The sequence below is a fragment of the Tachypleus tridentatus genome, unplaced genomic scaffold (assembly GCF_004210375.1).
Source record: "Tachypleus tridentatus isolate NWPU-2018 unplaced genomic scaffold, ASM421037v1 Hic_cluster_2, whole genome shotgun sequence".
Lineage (NCBI taxonomy): Eukaryota > Metazoa > Arthropoda > Merostomata > Xiphosura > Limulidae > Tachypleus > Tachypleus tridentatus.
In genome coordinates this window covers 28,575,394-28,596,270 of record NW_027467782.1, presented here as the reverse complement: position 1 = coordinate 28,596,270, position 20,877 = coordinate 28,575,394, and the positions used below count along the sequence as shown (strand labels likewise).

At 36.5% G+C, this 20,877-nt stretch overlaps 1 protein-coding gene across 1 annotated transcript in view; it reads right to left on the bottom strand.

Annotated features, from left to right (window-relative positions):
- Positions 1–7,522: 7,522 nt before the first annotated feature.
- The window catches only part of LOC143243018 (uncharacterized), a 224,325-nt gene continuing 210,970 nt past the window's right edge, over positions 7,523–20,877 (bottom strand). The window contains exon 4 of the transcript XR_013023722.1: positions 7,523–7,691. The gene's annotated coding sequence lies outside the window, so the exon portion shown is untranslated. The remainder of the gene's footprint in view (positions 7,692–20,877) is intronic.

Here is a 20,877-nt window from a genome sequence, read left to right as displayed (position 1 = left end):
TTTCAAACAATATAATATTCCTCTTCCACTAATGGTTAGTGTTTAACCTTCCAGTCCTTTTTACCTCAAGATTGATATCTGTAATGTTAAACATCTTTTTTCTTGATCATTTAGTGGGGGTGTGTACAAAGAAAGCATACTCATATCAAGAATTTCAACTTACATTTTTTGTCCAGTGAATAATGTCACTCCATGACCTTTGTTCACTGACAGCATTGGTCATCAAACATTTACAATCATTATCATACTTGGTCAACCAGGAATATTTTAGTTATAACCCATTTAACCTGGACACTATATACAGTACTAAAACTTAGTAAGGAGTGGATCCACTAAGATCTTACTATACCAGTTAAGTGTCTCCTTTATTTTAATTAATTCTATCGCTACCCAATGCACCAATTCTTTAATGATTTTTATTTTACGATTTTCCAATCTTATTTCAGTCCAACCCTTTTAAAACAAATAGATTTACTTTAGTTTCTCAGATTCGATTATTTTATCACTGTGATTTTATCTGAATCTTTTTCAGTCTTCAAATTCTGCAGTATTCTCTGTTTCTGTTTCCAAAACTTAGTTTACTTCAAATGTTTAGAGTTCCCAAGTTTATGTTGAAAATAGTGTACTGAGTAAGAGAGAGAAAAATGATACTTTCCTATAGACCTTTACAAAGCAGAATAATTAGGATAAAGAACATTTTTGAGTCAAATCTGACACATAGTACCTCAGTGCACACCCACACTATCCCCTTACTATGTGTGCAAAGTTTTAGGTTCTCTTCTCTTGGATGCATTGCAGTCACACATACAACTCGTCATAATGTTTATGGCTAACTCTATGTAACCAAGGTATCCAGCTCAGACAGTTCTTATTTTAGTTTGGCTCTTAAAACGTGTAAGCAGATAAACCGTTGTTTCATAAACCGAAACCAGAAGTGTGTTAGTTTGGTGCCAAATCTTCTCACTACCTCCATATGATCATTCCAACGTACTGGTCATTCTGAAAGTCCATTGACCAATGAAACTAAAGTGGTGACCTGAAAATGAACAGGTCCAGTAAGGTAAGAGATTGTACATCTTCACTAATGACAGCACCAGAAATAAACTCCTACAGTCAAGATTCTGAAGGTTGTCTTGTGGTCTGTCCACAAAACACGGTAATGTTTCCTTCTTCACCATTCAATAACTTTATTGGTGCTGTCTTCCTCATAGTTCCTGGACCTACTGAAAGCTACATCTTGTAATGTTCTTTGGAGAAACACAGTAACCCAAAAATTAAAGACAAAACCAGGTAAAGAACAAACTATATCTTAGTAACGAATGACACTATGTGAACTAGATGTACTTCCAAACTGAAATTAAAAGAAACAAGTATTTTCATTTCTTGCTTTTATAGTTCATATGTCATGCTGTGTTCTAGCCAAGAGAGTGCATAATTCTTCTCGTGATTTATGGCATGCGCACGTTTTACTGATTTGTAGTACTTGTCTGGATAAATAGTAACCTATGTTTATATCTCTAGTATTTGTTTAGATAAACAATCATCTATGTTCTGATCGCTAGTATTTGCCTCGAAAGATACTGTTGTGTGTTACGATCCTTAGCACTTGCCTGATTAAAAATAAGCTCAAATTACGTTTTCTTACAATAAATAGTTACATGTGTTCGTATATCACTCTATAGTCTTAAATACATTGTTCCCAGACTTCTAATCTGTAACAGTTGGAGATTGTGAGTAATAAAATACATCCAGATATTAGCATCATGATTACATTAAATTTTAACATTAATCCTTGTCTCTAAATATTCCACTTCTATAAATACACTATAAAACTGAATACGCACGTTTCGAACCCAAGAACCTTCATTTTGAGATCAGGTACAGAGTTAGAGGTCGTGAATCGCTGCACTACACTTTTCTGATAACTTATATACAGCTGTTGTATACTTGGTATGATCTTGTGTTTAACGCGCTCGACTCTGAATTTAAGGGTCATGGGTTCGAATCTCCGTCACCAAAAATACTTGCCTTTTCATCCATGGGGCATTATATGTGACGGTCAGTCCCATTATTTGCTAGTGAAAGCATAGTCCAAGAGTTGGTGGTGGATGGTGTTTAGCTATCTTTCTTCTAGTTTATGGTTGCTAAATTATGAAAAGTAAGTAGAGATAGCCCTTGTCCTGCTTTTCGCAAAATTCAAACCAAAGCGATATGTCTGTAGAGTTAGAAGGCTAGACACCAGGTTTCGATCTCTGTGGTGGGCAGAGTACGGATAGCTCATTGTGCAGTTTTGTACTTAACTTCAACCATTTTAAACCACATTTTATGTGTGTCCTATCCTCCGCTTGGGGTGATTTGTTTTTGAATTTCGCGCAAAGCTACTTGAGCGCTATCTGCGCTAGCCGTCCATAATTTAGAAGTGTAAGACTAGAGAAAAGGCAGCTAATCATCACCACCCACGGTCAACTTTTGGGCTTCTATTTTATCAACAAATAGTGGGATTGACCGTTACATTATAACGCCCCCAGGGCTAAAAGGGCGAGCATGTTTGGTGCGACGGGGTTTCGAACCCGCGACCGTCGGATTACGAGTCGAACGCTCAACCCACTTGGCCATGTCGGGCCACGCATAGATGAAGAAACAATAAACTAATACTATAAGATGGCTTATTTCTTTACGAAACATGTACATCCTAGAGTAAAAGACAAAATAAAAGATATAACATTATTTCATACACTGTTTGACAGAGTATTAGTACTGAATTTAAGTTAAATGGACGACAACTATTGTAGAAACAAAAGTGTAGAGGAAGGCGTTTCGATATAATATGGCCTGGCATGGCCAAGCGCGTAAGGCGCGAGACTCGTGTCGCGGGTTCGCGCCCGCGTCGCGCTAAACATGCTAGCCCTCCCAGCCTGGGGCGTTATAATGTGACGGTCAATCCCACTTTTCGTTGGTAAAAGAGTAGCCCAAGAGTTGGCGGTGGTGGTGTCTTACTAGTCTTACACTGCTAAATTAGGGACGGCTAGCACAGATGGCCCTCGAGTAGTTTTGTGCGAAATTCCAAAACAAACAAACAAATCGATATAATATTTTACCGTCCATTCAACTTAGTTTCAAAAAATACAATAGTTTGTGGGTTGAGCTTGACCGAACGGTTTACATTCGGGCAATGCATCTAAAGATCCATAGTTCACGTTTCACCTAAATATAAGCGCGCCAATAGTTTCAATAGTGGCAGTGAGATTGAAGAATTCGAATAGAGCAATTTTAGAGTTGATAGTAAATGCTGCTCGTATCTATCTATCAGTCCAAAATTAGGAAAGCTAGCACAGAGACCTCTTGCGTACTTATGTTCAAATATCCAAGTAAAACAAAATTTCGTTTTGTCGCGTCAATAATAGTTCAGCGGGCTTTGACACTAAAGCCAGGAATTCGATTTCTCGCTGCAGACAGAAAGTATATAGTAAAATATGGAGCTTTGTGCTAACCTAAGAAAGAAACAAACAATCGTTTTGTTATATTTCACTGTCGAAAACTCGCTGTTAAAAATAATTATAAACCATATTCCCAGCTGCAAAATTCAAACCCAAAACAGTTTTATTAGTTGCTTTCTTGAAAATAATGACAGAAATCTTCAGTAGTTGGCTCTGTCCACATACAGCAACAGATGAAATCATAGTAAACAAAGACCCTAACCGTCACAAACTCACTTCGAGTTCGATTTATTACTAAATCATTGTTGCATCTGATAGATACCGCACCCTGCGATTTTTTTTTCTGAGTTGTTTAAAGTTTTGAAATTACAAACACTCGGTTTGCCATTTTTTGTTTTTTTCTTTCTGTTTTGTTGCGGAAAAAGAAACCGCGTATCTTAATGTATCGTTAGTAAAAGAGTAGCCCAAGAGTTGGCAGTGGGTGGTGATGATTAGCTGTCTTCTCTCTTGTCTTACACTGCAAAATTAGGAATGACTAGCGCAGGTGGCCTTCGTATAGCCTTGCACAAAATTAAACAAAACAAACAAACTAATTAACGTAAAACGACTCAATAACAGCGATAGCGAACACACAAACTGGTTCCCAATATCCACGTGACTTTCTTTTATCTAATTATGCTGTTGAAACAACTCTAATCACTCCACAATGTCTCATAGCTTAAAATGAAAATTCTTGGCCTAAGGTATTCTTGGTATTCTTGACCTAAGTTATTAAACCTTTTCATGTCAATACTATCTTTAGGACCCGCAACTCCCACTACCGAACATTTAAATTACAAAATTAAAAAAATATAGTATAAAACAGTATTTCTGTTTGTACACCTATACTAGACAGCTCAAAGTGGCTTTAAGTCCAACAAACAAACACATTTTTCAACACTTTTATACTCTATAAAATAATTTACAGGCTTCCTAGTTTAAAACATTCTAGCTTATACTAAATGACAAACAGTACCACAGCCAGCTACGACTTGCGGCTCAAGCACTACGAGATCTCATGAATACAAAAATATACACAACTTCTATTTCCGAACTTATAATTAAACAAAAATTAGGTTAAATATATCTACTAACGTTCAAACTTGCTGTTCTCAACTGTTATGTTTCAAACATTTCATTATGTTCATTATTTTCGACCTTTACTTGCAGCCATTTATTTCGAACAACACCTGAACCAATGTTGTTAACCTGGAATGCAGACACATGCGAACACTACCAGTGAAACCAGAACTTGATGTTTGGAACAAGAATACAGAAACATATGAACACTACCAGTAAAAATAAAACTTCACTTTTGAGCTAGAACACAGACACGTCCAAACACTACCAATAAAATATAAGCATGGAATTTTGAGTTAGAAGACAGACACATGTGAACACCACCAGTAAAACCAAAAACTGACGTTTTGAACTAGTAGAATTACAAATAACACGAGAAAGATAAGGTCATAAAAGTTAACTGGTTCTGTTATACAAATTAGATTATGATTTCAGTTTCACAAATAATACGAAATATGTTGGTCTAGCTACCAGGTAAACATACAAATTATGAACATCTGAGAATTGTAGTTTCTAGTCAAACGAAATAATATAAATTTGAAGGGTTTAAACACTCACATCAGACTATGGATAAAATAAGCATAGTTGAATATATACTCTTCAAAACAAGAAACGCAAAAGGCAAAACATGAGACAAATTGTTAACAAGTTTATTCCGGGTAGTTCTGTATGAAATGTGTAAAACTTTGCACATTCAGTGCTGAACATCCAAAGTCTGCAAAGGCGAAGTCCACGCTCACTAGTTGAAGTTTAACGTCACTCAACGTCAATAACGAGTATGCCCCCGTAAGCATCAATAACTGCTTGGCATCTCCTGCCCATGGAAGCGATGAGATGACGAATCACATTCTGTGGAATGGCTGGCCACTCAGCCTGCAAAGCTGCTGCAAGATGAGGTAGAGTCTGCGGTTGAGGTTGTCGCCGTCGCAGACGTCGGTCCAACTCGTCCCAAAGATGTTCGATGGGGTTTAAATCTGGTGATCTGGAGGCCAGGGAAGAACGTTGATGTTGTGGTGTCTCAAAAGACAGTGGTGAGTCGGGCTGTGTGAGGACGGGCGTTGTCATGTTGAAAACGTCATTGACGTTCACCATGATGGGTTGAACATTGGGCCTAAGAATCTCGTCGACGTATCGTTGAGCCGTAAGATTCCCTCGAATGTGCAAAAGGTCTGTTGAGGCAGTAGACGTCGCAGTGGTGGTTTTATCCCGAAGGTGACGAAACCTGATGTAGCGATCTTGTGCAGGCGTGGTCACACGAGGTCTGCCAGATCGTGGACGGTCACGAGTTGATCCATGTTGTTGGTGACGATTCCATAGCCTTGTGATGGTGCTTGGGTGGACATTCACAGCTATGACAACATATGTTCGAGATTCGCCTGCTTCCAAGCGACCAATGACGTTGTTGCGTTGTGCTTCAGTCAGTTTTGACGTAACTGTATTGCATGTCGGTGGCTTAACACTGAGCTATGGAAACCGAGAACCCGTCACTTTTATAGGATTTAGCACATGTTGCACTTGCAGAACATGCAGATCTCTCAAAAACTTTATTGGACACGAACGCGTTTTGGCGAAAAATCCGATGTTTTCCTCTGTTTTCAAAATGCACAACTGTTATTGTCATTTTGGTCTAACAATCAGTGCCTTAACACGTGTAACATCACATACTCTGAGCTTGTAACGTTATTACATATATTTCTCTTTAAAATCAAAAATATCCCTTTGCATTTCTTTTTTTGAAGAGTATATTTCTACTTCCTGCTACCACATCAACATGGGTGTCAATCACTGATTAGAGAAGTGTGTCCTTTAATAGCTGAGGATGTACTATTTCTACTTCCTGCTACTACATCAACATGGGTGTCAATCACTGATTAGAGAAGTGTGTCCTTTAACAGCTGAGGATGAACTGTTTCTACTTCCTGCTACTACATCAACATGGGTGTCAATCACTGATTAGAGAAGTGTGTCCTTTAACAGCTGAGGATGAACTATTTCTACTTCCTGCTACTACATCAACATGGGTGTCAATCACTGATTAGAGAAGTATGTCCTTTAAAAGCTGAGGATGAACTAAACTTTTCAAAAAAAGAAGCGCAATAGGCAAAATTTGAGATAAATTGTTAACAAGTTTATTCCGTGTCGTTCTGTAAGACATTTTGAAACTTTGTACATTCACTGCTGAACATCCAAAGTCTGCAAAGGTAAAGTCCACGCTCACTAGTTGAATTTTAACGTCACTCAACGTCAATAACGAGTATGCCCCCGTGAGCATCAATAACTGCTTGGCATCTCCTGCCCATGGAAGCGATGAGATGACGAATCACATCCTGTGGAATGGCTGTCCACTCAGCCTGCAAAGCTGCTGCAAGCTGAGGTAGAGTCTGCGGTTGAGGTTGTCGCCGTCGCAGACGTCGGTCCAACTCGTCCCAAAGATGTTTGATGGGGTTTAAATCTGGTGATCTGGAGGGCCAGGCCAGAACGTTGATGTTGTGGTGTCTCAAGAAGATAGTGGTGAGTCGGACTGTGTGAGGACGGACGTTGTCATGTTGAAAAACGTGGTTGACGTTCATCATGATGGGTTGCACATGGGGCCTAAGAATCTTGTCGACGTATCGTTGAGCCGTAAGATTCCCTCGAATGTGCAAAAGGTCTGTTCTGGCATTGTAGGCGATGGCAGCCCACATCATGACGCTGCCACCACCAAATCTGTGTTTTTCAGCAAAACGTTCACCTCGGCGACGGTCAACACGAGTCCTTCCATCCTGCCTACAAAGCATAAAACGCAATTCATCGCTGAACCAAACATGCCTCCATCGTCGATGATACCATACCCGATGTGCCTGAGTCCATTGCAGCCGTGCTTGACGATGTTGCTGGGTGAGGATGATGCCTCTGACTGGACGTCGAGGTCGGATTCCTGCATCTCGTAGACGGTTGCGTACGGTCTGATCGGAAATTCTACGCAGCCTTGGTATGTTTGAGGCAGTAGACGTCGCAGTGGTGGTCCTATCCCGAAGGTGACGTAACCGGATGTAGCGATCTTGTGCGGACGTGGTCACACGAGGTCTGCCAGATCGTGAACGGTCACGAGTTGATCCATGTTATTGGTGACGATTCCATAGCCTTGTGATGGTGCTTGGGTGGACGTTCACAGATCTGGCAACATCTGATCGAGATTCGCCTGCTTCCAAGCGACCAATGACGTTGTTGCGTTGTGCTTCAGTCAGTCTTGGCGTAACTGTATTGCGTGTCGGTGGCTTAACACTGAGCTATGGAAACCGAGAACCCGTCACTTTATAGGATTTTGCACATGTTGCACTTGCAGAACATGCAGATCTTTCAAAAAAATTATTAAACACGAATGCGTTTTGGCGAAAAATCCTGTTTACCTCCGTTTTCAAAGTGCACAACTGTTATTGTCATTTTGGTCTGACAATCAGTGCCTTAACACGTGTAACATCACATACTCTGAGCTTGTAACGTTATTACGAGTACAGGTATTGTAACAGTTATTACAGGTGCATATATTTCTCTTTAAAATAAAAAAAATATATCCATCTGACTATAAATTATGTATAAATACATTCACCATATAAGTTGTCAAACTTGTTTTATGGTATAATAATTTCATGTTAACATTGATAATGAGAAGATAATTCAGAAAATGTCATAATTAGTTGCAAATTGTTAAGTTTAGATCTTCGTGTCAGATCAATAAAATATTATTGGTTTAAGTTTGTTTGGTTTTTGAATTTCGCGCAAAGCTACACGAGGGCTATCTGCGCTAGCCGTCCCTAATTTAGTAGTGTAAGACTAGAGGGAAGGCGGCTAGTCATCACTACCCACCGCCAACTCTTGGGCTACTCTTTTACCAACGAATAGTGGGATTGACCGTCACATTATAACGCCCCCACGTTTTCAATGTATTATATGTTTGATAATTATGTAATGTGGTGTTCTAACTTTCATTAATTAACATATATTACCTAAACTGAGAATAAACTATTTTATAGGGTAGTGCATGTGAAAATAAAGTATAATGATTTTAATTATATTCTAATTGTTTCTTGTCTGTAACAATTAATGATAACGGTATAGTTAGCCAGAATAGTTGTTTAAGTTTGTAACTACTACCATATTTTTCGGTGTACAAGATGATTCCAAATATAAAACGACCCTGGATGTTTTGAGCTAGTTAAGTGTATTTCTTTGAGGTTTGGTGTATAACATGACCTCTGTTGTCTGTCAAGTCTAGGATGTTACTTTTGTAAAGAGTATGTGTCACTTTTAAACAATGAACTCTAGGATATTCAATATAACCACGATTGTGTTTTTTCATGCAATTCAAATGCTACACACAGCTCAATCCGGCCTTCATTATATCACAAACATGTAACAAGCAACTTTACGAAGTTTTCATTACATTTTAAATCGTTTTATATAATCAAAATATCAAACCTTATGATGTTCTACAAAACCATATTGGGCCTAACATGGCTAGGTGATAAAGGCGCTCGACTCGCATTCTGAGAGTCACTAGTTCGAATCTTCATCTGATCAAATATGTTCGCCCTTTCTGCCTTTTAAGCGTTATAATGTGACGGTCAATCCCAATATTAGTTGGTAAAAAAGTAGCCTAAATTTTGGTGGTGGATGATGGTGACTAGCTGTGCCTTCCCTCTAGTCTTACACTATTAAATTAGGAACCGGCTAGCGCAGATATCCTTCGTGTAGCTTTGCGCGAAATTAAAAAGAGCAATTAAAACATGTTAATAAAATTAACGTGTGCTACATACAATATTACCAATATTTTACAATGACAAATACGATCAAAACATTTCAGATCAAAATGACTTGATTAATTGTAATTAACACGTTTGAGAAATAACTTCTAGGTGTAAAAACTCGAGACAAATATGTCATTATAACACACTAGATGGCATGATATCGACTCATTTACTGAAAAACGTTGTTGTTTTGAATTAAGCACAAAGCTACACAATGAGCTATCTGTGCTCTGCCCACCACACTGGGGGGCTACTAAAAACAAAGTAAAATAAACTACACAATTTTGGATAAATATGCTACCGACCGGAGAGTTCTTACTACACCTTTACTTTTGAGCCTATGTATTCATAGGTCTTATAAGACGAGAGGTGAAATCAGACATTGTTTTAAGACTAAAAAGTATGGTCTTATACACTGGCTTATACCGGATCATCTACTTAAACTACGTATTTTATTTTCATATTAAAATCTGTACTGGTTCGGTTAATAGTTGTATTTTAAAATTATGTATTTCAAAGTGGTGTTTCATAGTAGATTGCGTAAAGTACGACGTACTGCAAGATATATAAAATAATTAATATTCTAACTAGTTTCTTCACTAGTCAAGTAATCGAAGTATCAGCATATTCTAATTTGCTAGAAGGACAGAAGAAAGTCTATGGGCTTATAACACTAAAATCCATTGTTCGTTCGTCGCCGTAAAATATATATTGTCTATCTTTCACATTCAAAGTAAAAGATGTGGCATATTTTTTTATGTTAAAGTAAAATATATGTTGTCTATCTTTCCCATTCAAAGTAAAAGATGTAGCATATTTTTTGATGTTAAAGTAAAATATATATTGTCTATCTTTCACATTCAAAGTAAAAGATGTAGCATATTTTTTGATGTTAAAGTAAAATATATATTGTCTATCTTTCACATTCAAATTAAAAGATGTAGCATATTTTTTTATGTTAAAGTAAAATATATATTTTCTATCTTTCACATTCAAAGTAAAAGATGTAGCATATTTTTTTTATGTTAAAGTAAAATATATATTGTCTATCTTTCACATTCAAAGTAAAAGATGTAGCATATTTTTTATGTTAAAGTAAAATATATATTCCATCGTTCGTTGTGAAAGTAAAAAAAACATGATCTATCTGTTACTGTGAAAACTAGCAGAGACGTTATTTTGAAAAATCTTTAGCGGTGTTTTGTCATTAAAACGTCGGACGATGTAAGAGGAGGTCTTCGGTCTTCACTCAGTCCGGTTCATTCTTTAAGTTATTCACAAAACGAGAGAAGTGGCATGTAAACATATACTCACTCTCTTCACTTTCACAACGTATTTGTTGTATTTATTTATGTACCTCTTTCAAATATTTTCCATTTTGCTGTTATATTAAAGCAAAGAAAAACAAACAGTACATTAGACAAATCAAATGATAATTTAAGTTTAAATTAAGAACACAAAATGTTTTTGTTTGTTTCTAATTCAGGTTTAATCCAAGCTAACAAGAATGACCACATTCAAAAGTCGGATACCGGAACTGTCTAAGAACACAATCTGAAACCGACACTTGGCTACAATCTCTGTGAACGTTTGTTTGTTTGTTTTGAATTTCGCACAAAGCTACTCGAGGGCTATCTGTGCTAGCCGTCCCTAATTTAGCAGTGTAAGGCTAGAGGGAAGGCAGCTAGTCATCACCACCCACCGCCAACTCTTGGGCTACTCTTTTACCAACGAATAGTGGGATTGATTGGGACATTAGAACACCCACGGCTGAAAGGACGAGCATGTTTGGTGTGACGAGGATTCGAACCCGCGATTCTCGAATTACGAGTCGAACGCTTTAGCCGAGCCGTTTAAAATGATAGGCCACAGTTTGTTTATTTAATTTCTTAATTTCGTGCAAATCTACGTGAGGACTATTTGCGCTTGCCTTCCCTTAGTGTCAAGTTTTGTGTTGATTGGTCAAGAAATGAGGAAACATGGAAGGAAAATATATTCAATGATAGTTATTATTTCACTCGACAATATTATTTGTAAATGTTTAAGTATTATTGGCTGTTGTCGTTTATTGATAAAACAATGCATTACGTAACAATAATTAAAAAGTAATGCTTAGATTGTTTGTTTGTTTTGGAATTTCGCACAAAGATATCGAGGGCTATCTGTGCTAGCCGTCCCTAATTTAGCAGTGTAAGACTAGAGGGAAGGCAGCTAGTCATCACCACCCACCGCCAACTCTTGGACTACTCTTTTACCAACGAATAGTGGAATTGACCGTCACATATAACGCACCACGGCTGAAAGGGCGAGCATGTTTGGTGTGATCGGGATTTGAACCCGCGACCCTCGGATTACGAACCCAACGCCTTAACACACTTGTCCATGTCGGGCCTCTCTACGAACGATTGTGTGATATTTCATTTGTTGGTAGTTAGGTTCACATGAAAGTAAACTTTTAAATGAATCTAAAACAAATACATTTCTTCCATACCACAGTGGTTTAGTCGTAAGCTACTAATATTTAAAACAGTGTTTTGATACTTGAGATGAAAATGGCGCAAATGGGCAGTTGTGCAGCTTACCAACAACGAACAAAAATACATATTGTTTTTTCTAATACGTATTCAAAATTTTGAGCTCAACTTTTGATTAAATAACACTATTATTAGTTTTCTCAGCGTATTTCTACCCAAATAATTAAATTAAAGCTAATAAAACAATGATATTATTTGAGTTTTACTGGTTCCAAAGAAGTGCTAAAAATCCAAACTCAAGGACAAACATAGACTGTCGGAAACAGGTGTGTTCAGATGCACCCTAGTGTCAAAATATCGAACAAATGGCTATCGATAAACTTTCATTCACGAGTGAGTTTGTATTTTCTAGTTTGGAAGTAGTCGCTTTTCTTTATATCACCCTTGTTGAAAATGCATGGTAGCTGTTTGAATTGTAGATGAAACTGTTTGGATGGGATATTCTACGTAAATGGAATGTGTCTTTAGTTAGTTTCCGGTAGAACGACTGACAAGCAGAATACACGTAGATACTTCGTCCTTGTTTGAGATAATAGATTCTCCTCAGGTACCAGCAAAATTGCTCTAAAGACCGAGGACTGGGATTGATATAAAGCAGTTTGTAAGTTTTATCTAGGAGCTGTATGATGATATTGCGTGTGTGTGTGTTTGTGTGCTTTTTCTTTTAGCAAAGACACATCGGGCTATCTGTTGAGCTCACCGAGGAGAATCGAACCCTGATTTGAGCGTTGTAAATCCGAAGACCTACCGCTGTTTTAGCGGGAGCCGTGATGCTATTGCATAAAAAGAACAGCTGATGAATGGGTTATTAATACACTGAAGAACAGTTGATTGGTTTTGTTGTTAACCTGTAATTGTGGATGTGTGTTTCTAACGATAGAGGAAAGAGTCAACCAACATGAGTCCTGGTGGGCTGTCCATTCCAACCCCATATATTTCTTCATGAAAGGTTTCGACAGTTTTCTCAAAGTTGTCTTGCTAAGTCATTAATTCGAATATTAAGGAAATGTTTAAAGAACCAGTCGTTTCGCACATAGAGATATCGGTATAAAGATATGAAAAGTGACTTAAAGTTTATGTTAAGAAGATACTTTCACAAACAAATTGAGAAAAGAGTCACGAATATAACTGGTAGTTCAAGAGGGAATATGACCAGAAATGTTAATAAGTTGTGGCGTCTTGACTAAAAAGGAGAAAATACTGTCAAAGAGACGTGTTTGTCTGATTAGTGAATAACTGGGAAGTCTTATGACGTATAATATATATAAAGTGGTGGAGTATGTGTGTGTTTTCTTATAACAAAGCCACTTCGGGCTATCTGCGCTAGCTATCCCTAATTTAGCAGTGTAAAACTAGAGGGAAGGCAGCTAGTCATCACCACCCACCGCCAACTCTTGGGCTACTCTTTTACCAACGAATAGTGGGATTGACCGTCACTTTATAACGCCCCCACGGCTGAAATGGTGAGCATGTTTGGTGCGACCGCTTAATTTTCACTGCTAAATTAGGAACAACTAGCGCAGTTAGCCCTCGAGAAGCTTTGCGCGAAATTCAAAACAAATAAACAATGATCCTACTTGTTTGGTCCTGCGCCTAACGTTTACATGGTTTCATTATATCCAAAAATTTGGCTCCTAGTAGTATGTCTTCGGAATCCCAACGTAAAACCGGGTTTCCATGTCCGTGGTGGGCAGCGCACAGATAGCCCATTATGTGGCTTAGTACTTAATTTTAAACCAGCTAAGACTATCAATAGCATGGCTACATATTTTGGTTCTTTCAATAATGTATACTGTTGATCTTCGTTGGGTGTTTGATTTTGTTATTCGGGTGGACAGCATAGTTCTAGATGTAACTGGTTTATCTTACATAAGACATTTTGTAAGTTATTAAAATTAATAAGGTATATTTTATCCAGATAAGATTTAATTAATGAAGAACATGTTTATCAAAGAGTGATCGTTAAATAAATGAAAAGTGATCCTAAGATCGGAAATCGATCGATCAGATCGTTTTGTTCATCACGGTGACAAACAATAAGCACAAACATTATATTTAAACGATGTTTGGTGTTAGAACAATGAATGTTTTGTGTTTACCTTTATAGAGAAAGCTGTGTTCTAAAACGAGTTTTCCTCCAACATGAGTGAAGATCGTAACCTCCTCTAAAATCATTGATTTCAAGAAGGCCGGTAAAAGTTACACTGAAATCAATACCAACCGGCAGAAATTATGTGGAAGTCATGGTTATCCTAGACTTTAGATGGTGTAAGTTTTACAAGCAATACAAGCTTTAGGGGCTTAGTCCCAAAGGTTTTCAGTTAAACCGGTTACAAAGGGGGGTTAACCAGAAACATTAAATCCTAATCAAATGAGGTCAATGTACAAACAATAATAACAAAAATAAACTTTATTCATCCTGCTAGACGCACTTTCTGTGTTTTAGATCGTGGTTACGCCTAATATAAGGAAAGTCGTAAGATATAGTTGAAGATCATTTATTATTGTTTTTAATAGGCTCACAAAGCATCATAGATGTTATGAGGATGTTGAAAACCATTCACACAGTGCAGTTCAAGGTTGACAAATAACTGTCCTCAGTAAAAATAGTCTTACTCTTGGAAATGTTTATCAACATTGAAATAGCATTTTGGAAGTTGTAATCAGTGATGACGAGAAAACCCAGTTGTAGGGAAATATATATGTGTAAAAACGGCTGGTTTGGGTTGAAAAAAGTTTTATGTAGGTTTGTGAACCTGACGATGACCGAAATGTTGTTCGGTCCTTTACAATTTTCTCAACCCAAACGTTTATATATTTTGAAAGTTGTATTGAATGTTTCAAAACAAAACATCGAGTCCTTGAAGTTGAATATGAAGAATTGGTCTAACGAGTGTGTGGGTTTTTATTTTAGGAAAGCCACAAAGGCTATCTGCTCAGCCCACCGAGGGGAATCAAACCCCTGATTTTAGTGTTGTAAATCCGGAGACATACCGCTGTACTAGCGGGGGGCTGGTCTAACGAAAGATCTTTGGTTCACAGTTGCCAACAAAGCAACACCAACAACCCTTCTCTACTTCAATTCGTGATTACGAGACAACCCATTTGTAGAGAAAAATATATATTTAAAAAAGAACACAAAAGTCACTTTCAAAAGTTTTGAACGCTGCAAATCAAGTAAACACAACATAACCATAAAAAACATCCAAATACTAAATAAATAAACAAACTTAAAATTGAAGAAGCCTTACTTATACAACAACTCTAGCCCAAAATTAACCAATACAAAGGAACACCTTTATAACTATATTAATAATATAATATAATACAATCAAACCTTCTAAGTACGCCCTCTACATTTCTACACTCAGTTTAACCCCTTCAAACATGTGGTCAGGTATCGGTCAGTAACCCTTTCTTTCTTTGTGAACCTGGCGATGACCAAAGAAGGTCGAAACGTTGTTCGCTCCTCTGCATAGTGCTTTCTCTATCCATTGTTTGTTTGTTTGTTTTTTGAATTTCCTCGCAAGGCTATTCGAGGGCTATCTGCGCTAGTCGTCCCTAATTTAGCAGTGTAAGACTAGAGGGAAGACAGCTAGTCATCACCACCCACCGCCAACTCTTGTTCTCTACCCATACCAACCGCTTTTACACATAACCTTCTCTACTTTGTATTACTATACAAACATTTCGTCCAACAATCCACAGTCTCTTGGATTCAGGAACAAACTTTCTCTATTACTCGTACACTACACATGTTATTGACTGAGATATTGTAAAAGTATTTAAACAAGTAACCGAAACAGTTGAACTAAATATTTGACAATCCTTAGAAATTGTTAAAAATAGAATTAATATAAACAAACATTTAGGCCATGGAGTCATGGAAGTAATTTTTTTTGAAATCGTTGTTGTAATTGTTTTGAATTAAGCACAAAGCTACACAATGAGATACCTGTGCTCTGCCCGTATTGAAACCCGTATTTTAGCGTTGTAAGTCCGCAGACATACCGCTGAGCCACTGGGAGGCTTGTTTTTGTGAATGGCACCATTGTAAAAATATGTTAATTACATAAATGCATCGGTTGATGATTGTTTGTTTGTTTTCGAATTTCACGCAAAGTTACACGAGAGCTATCTGCGCTAGCCGTCCCTAATTTAGCAATGTAAGACTAGAGGGAAGGCATCTAGTCATCGCCAGGCACCGCCAACTTTTGGGTTACTCTTTTACCAACGAATAATGGAATTGACCGTCACATTATAACTGTCCCACAGCTGAAAGGGCAAGCATGTTTGGTGTGACAGGGATTCGAACCCGCAACCCTCAGAGTACGTCTCAAGCGCCTTAACCACCTGGCCATGCTGGGGCCTCATGTTGATGAGAAGCTTTATATTTACTTCGTGGTCTATCATCTGGAAAATTGTGGAGTTGTTTCTACCGAATCATGTAGAATTATTACAAAAATTTAACTTATATATATTTTTTAAAATTTTACAAATAAATTACTGTGCAGGTAAAAACTTCAATGTCTAGTTTGATTTTTTTTTTTTTTACACAAGAACAGTCTAGTTTTAGGAATTAAAGTAATATTGTTATAGTTGAGATCGAGTTTAGGATCTTCGTAACATTCAAAACATCTACAAAAGTATACAGAGCAAAGCAATTTCATTTAGAAAATCAGTATTCAATTATTGGATGACCACTCAAAAGAGAAGTTGTACAATTACATTATGATCCTCAACAACTGGTGATTCAAGACGAATAAGGATACGTTTATCTAAAGAAGTGTTTGTAAAGATATAAAATAGTTCTTTCAAACCCCGAGCTGATTTCCTTCCTCCTCACTCTCTCTTTATAATTACATCAGGGTTCAGCCACTTTATACGTCAACTAACTGTATTTGTCTACTAATTGTATTTGTCCTTATCATAAAGCGTCAGATGAGGTGCCTTATAATTCCAGATGCCAGCCACAAATAGTAACTGATTTGATAAGTGGAAATATAGTCAAGTTTCATTTGATTATGTATGTGTTCATTAAGAAAATTCATCATAAAAAAAAGGCATAATGGAACTTTACATTTTATGTCATTTTAATGGCTTGTCCTAAAGTAACGAAGAGATAGTATCTACAGTTATTAAAACATGTCTTGTATTTCCAACATCGGGTCCGAGACAAATTATATTAAAAACATGGTAATTCCAAAACTTCAAAGATAATAAAACCCAAAAGATAGAAAAGTCATTAACAAAGATTATGGGAAAAATATTTGACGAAAATTAAACAAAACCCTACAAAACTTTTGAACAATGATGAAACCAAAATCAACACGTTTCAACGAGGGTAAGACAAAAATTAAAAAACAAGTTGTTTCATAAAGGAAATTTTGAAATTGTTACTCAATTTTATAAAACACAAGATATTAAGTTGTTTGTTGTTGTGGTTAGTTCTTACATTTCATTTCTTTCAAAGATACTCCAGGAATATCTGCTCTTACAATCCTTAACTGTAAAGTTATAAACTAGAGGGAAGTACGGCTGGGAGGGCGAGCATGTTTGGGATGCGAACCCGCGACCCTCAGATTACGAGTCGCACGCCTTAACACGCTTGGCCATGCCGGGCCACAAAGAAGCGATTCGTTAGACATACGAGTGTATATGTGTGTGTGTGTGTATCTTTTATTTTAAAACACGCCAAGAAACTGGAACACATCTGGTAAACTTTCAATACTTTCAAGGCAAGAATAACTCTTTTAAAAATATATATTTCTTATGTTGCATTTTTCATGTTTCTTTTCGTAAGGTACACAATGACAGCCCAAAACAGGGTGAACTTTCACGTCCATTTTTTCGACGTCACTTAATTGGACAAGGTATTAAACCTGGCATCATTAGTAAAGGAGGTAAAAGGTAAATCACTCAAGATCTGAGCCACAAACAGGTTTAATTTTATCTTATTTCCCTCCCTTCGCAAAGCACTTTGAAATAGATCATTAAAAAAAGTAAAGATAAAAAAAATAAAACCTCTTGGGTTTAATTCCAAACATTACATAAAAATATTCAAACCTATTGAGTTTAATACCAAACATTACATAAAAATATTCAAACATATTGGGTTTAATACCAAACATTACATAAAAATATTCAAACCTATTGGGTTTAGTACCAAACATTACATACAAAAATATTCAAACCTCTTGGGTTTAATATCGAATATTGCATAAAACACTTCAAACCTCTTGGGTTTAGTACCAAACATTACATAAAAATATTCAAACATATTGGGTTTAATACCAAACATTACATAAAAATATTCAAACCTATTGGGTTTAGTACCAAACATTACATAAAAATATTCAAACCTCTTGGGTTTAATATCGAATATTGCATAAAAACACTTCAACCTATTGGGCTTAATACCGAATATTACATCACAAAAAATCAAACTTATTGAGTTTAATACCAAATATTACATTAAAAAGAATCGAACCTGTAGAACTTTATGCGGAAAATTGAACCAAAGAGAATCAAACATATTAGGTTTAATACGACATATTACATCAAAACGAATCAAATCTATTGTGTTTATTTCGAAACATTACATAAAAAGGATTCAATCTTATTGGGTTTAATACCAAACATTACATAAAAAAGAATTGAAACTACAGGACTTCATACCGAAAATTACATCAAACCTATAGGGTTTAATGCCGAATTTTACATCAAAAGAATGTAAACCTATTGGGCTTAATACCAAATATTGCATCAAAGAAAGTCAATCCTATAGGGCTTATCACCAAATAATCTGGCATCAAAGAGAATGAAGCTACAGAACTTCGTACAGTTTGTTTGTTTGAAATTAAGTATGAAGCTACACAATGGTCTATCTGTGTTCTGACAATCACGTGGGGGCTTAATATTGGACATTGTGTATATTTCACTTAATATGAGAAGTGATTCAGCTGAAATGTTTATAGTGGAGATGTACGTACTCTATCACAAGGATTCATGGTTCATTTAATATGTAGTAAGTTTTCACAAGGGTTCATGGTTCATTTAATATATAGTAAGTTCCCACAAGGGTTCATGGTTCATTTAATATGTAGTAAGTTCCCACAAGGGTTTATAGTCCGTTTAATATGTAGTCAGTTCCCACAAGGGTTCATGGTTCATTTAATATGTAGTAAGTTTCACAAGGGTTCATGGTTCATTTAATATGTAGTAAGTTCCACAAGGGTTTATAGTCCGTTTAATATGTAGTCAGTTCCCACAAAGGTTCATGGTTCAATTAATATGTAGTTAGTTCCCACAAGGGTTCATGGTTCATTTAATATGTAGTAAGTTCCAACAAGGATTTATAGTCCGTTTAATATGTAGTAAGTTTCCACAAGGGTTTATAGCCCGTTTAATATGTACGAACCTCCCACAAGGGTTCATGGTTCATTTAATGTGTAGTAAGTTCCCACAAGGGTTCATGGTTCATTTAATATGTAGTAAGTTCCCACAAGGATTTATAGTCCGTTTAATATGTACTAGCTTCCCACAAGGATTCATGGTTCATTTAATATGTATTAACCTTCCACGAGAGTTCATGGTTCATTTAATATGTACTAACCTTCCACGAGGGTTCATGGTTCATTTAATATGGTGTTAGAGGGATTCCAATCTGCGGCTCTCATATTACAAGTCCAGTTCCCCTAACCTCCTGACCAAGCCTAAGGAACTTTACGAATTAAAAATAACAACTAATCAGATTTCTAAAACAGTAAATAAATAACATACAACGTTATAATCGATATTGATTCAAAGTTTTTCCCGAAACATGCGGAAATTTGACAACAACCGACACAACAACATAAACACTTAAAGCCTGTTTACGTAAAACGAAACACTTTGGAATATTATTATACAGTTTTTATACAGTTTAATATCTTGAATTATAATAGTATATTCCTGCAAGACTATTTTCTCTCGCGGAAAGTAAAAAGAGCGTGGCCAAGGCGTTATAAAGCAAATCACAAGTGAGCCTAACCTATTTTCTCATTTTTGATTCAACACAATTCAACATAGAATAAATCCAGTTTCATTTATTTCAAATTTGTGTATCTTTTCTTGAAATGACCAGTCGTGTTCACTATCCCCGGCAGACCACAGTTTGTAAGCATTTTATTTCGAGATGACTACTCATGTTCACTGTCCCTGGCAGACCACAGTTTGTAAGCAGTTTATCTGGAGATGACTACTCGTGTTCACTATCCCTGACAGACCACAGTTTGTAAGCAGTTTATCAACCGATATCATGATGGTACATAGTGAGTTTTAAGGTGAATTTAATTCCCTGTACACCACATTAATGTAACATCTTCATGATATTCAATTTAAATGTGTCAGTATTTAACATTATTCAGAATCTAGTTCATGACGTCCGTATGTGCAAGACAAACATATCTTACTCGTGTCTAGTATTTTGAAGAAGTTTCTTATGACTGAACACAATAACCCTTTAGTTACATAATCATTTATTTTGAATCTCAAACTCTGGAAGAAATGAATATTAAGACAAGATAATTTTCTAGTCATAAAATTATGACTGTGGGCGTGATAGACACAGAAGGATTTTATTTGAAACACGGACCTTATGTGTTTCATGATCTTAGAAATAAATATTTAACTGCTGTGAAAACTGAGGTACTTGTTAGCTGCTGTGAAAACTGAGGTATTTGTTAACTGCTGTGAAAACTGAGGTACTTGTTAACTGCTGTGAAAACTGAGGTACTTGCTGACTGCTGTAAAAACTGAGGTACTTGTTACATTGATCTTACACAAAGAAGGGACGCGTGAGTTATTCAGATCTATAGTCTAACTAGAATAATTAGAGAAACCTTTACTAAAACACCAGGTTTGATTTTGTATGGTTTGAATTTCGAGCAAAGCTACACCTACGCTACCCGTAAGACTAAAGGAAAGGCAGCTAGTCATCACCACCCACATCCAACTCTT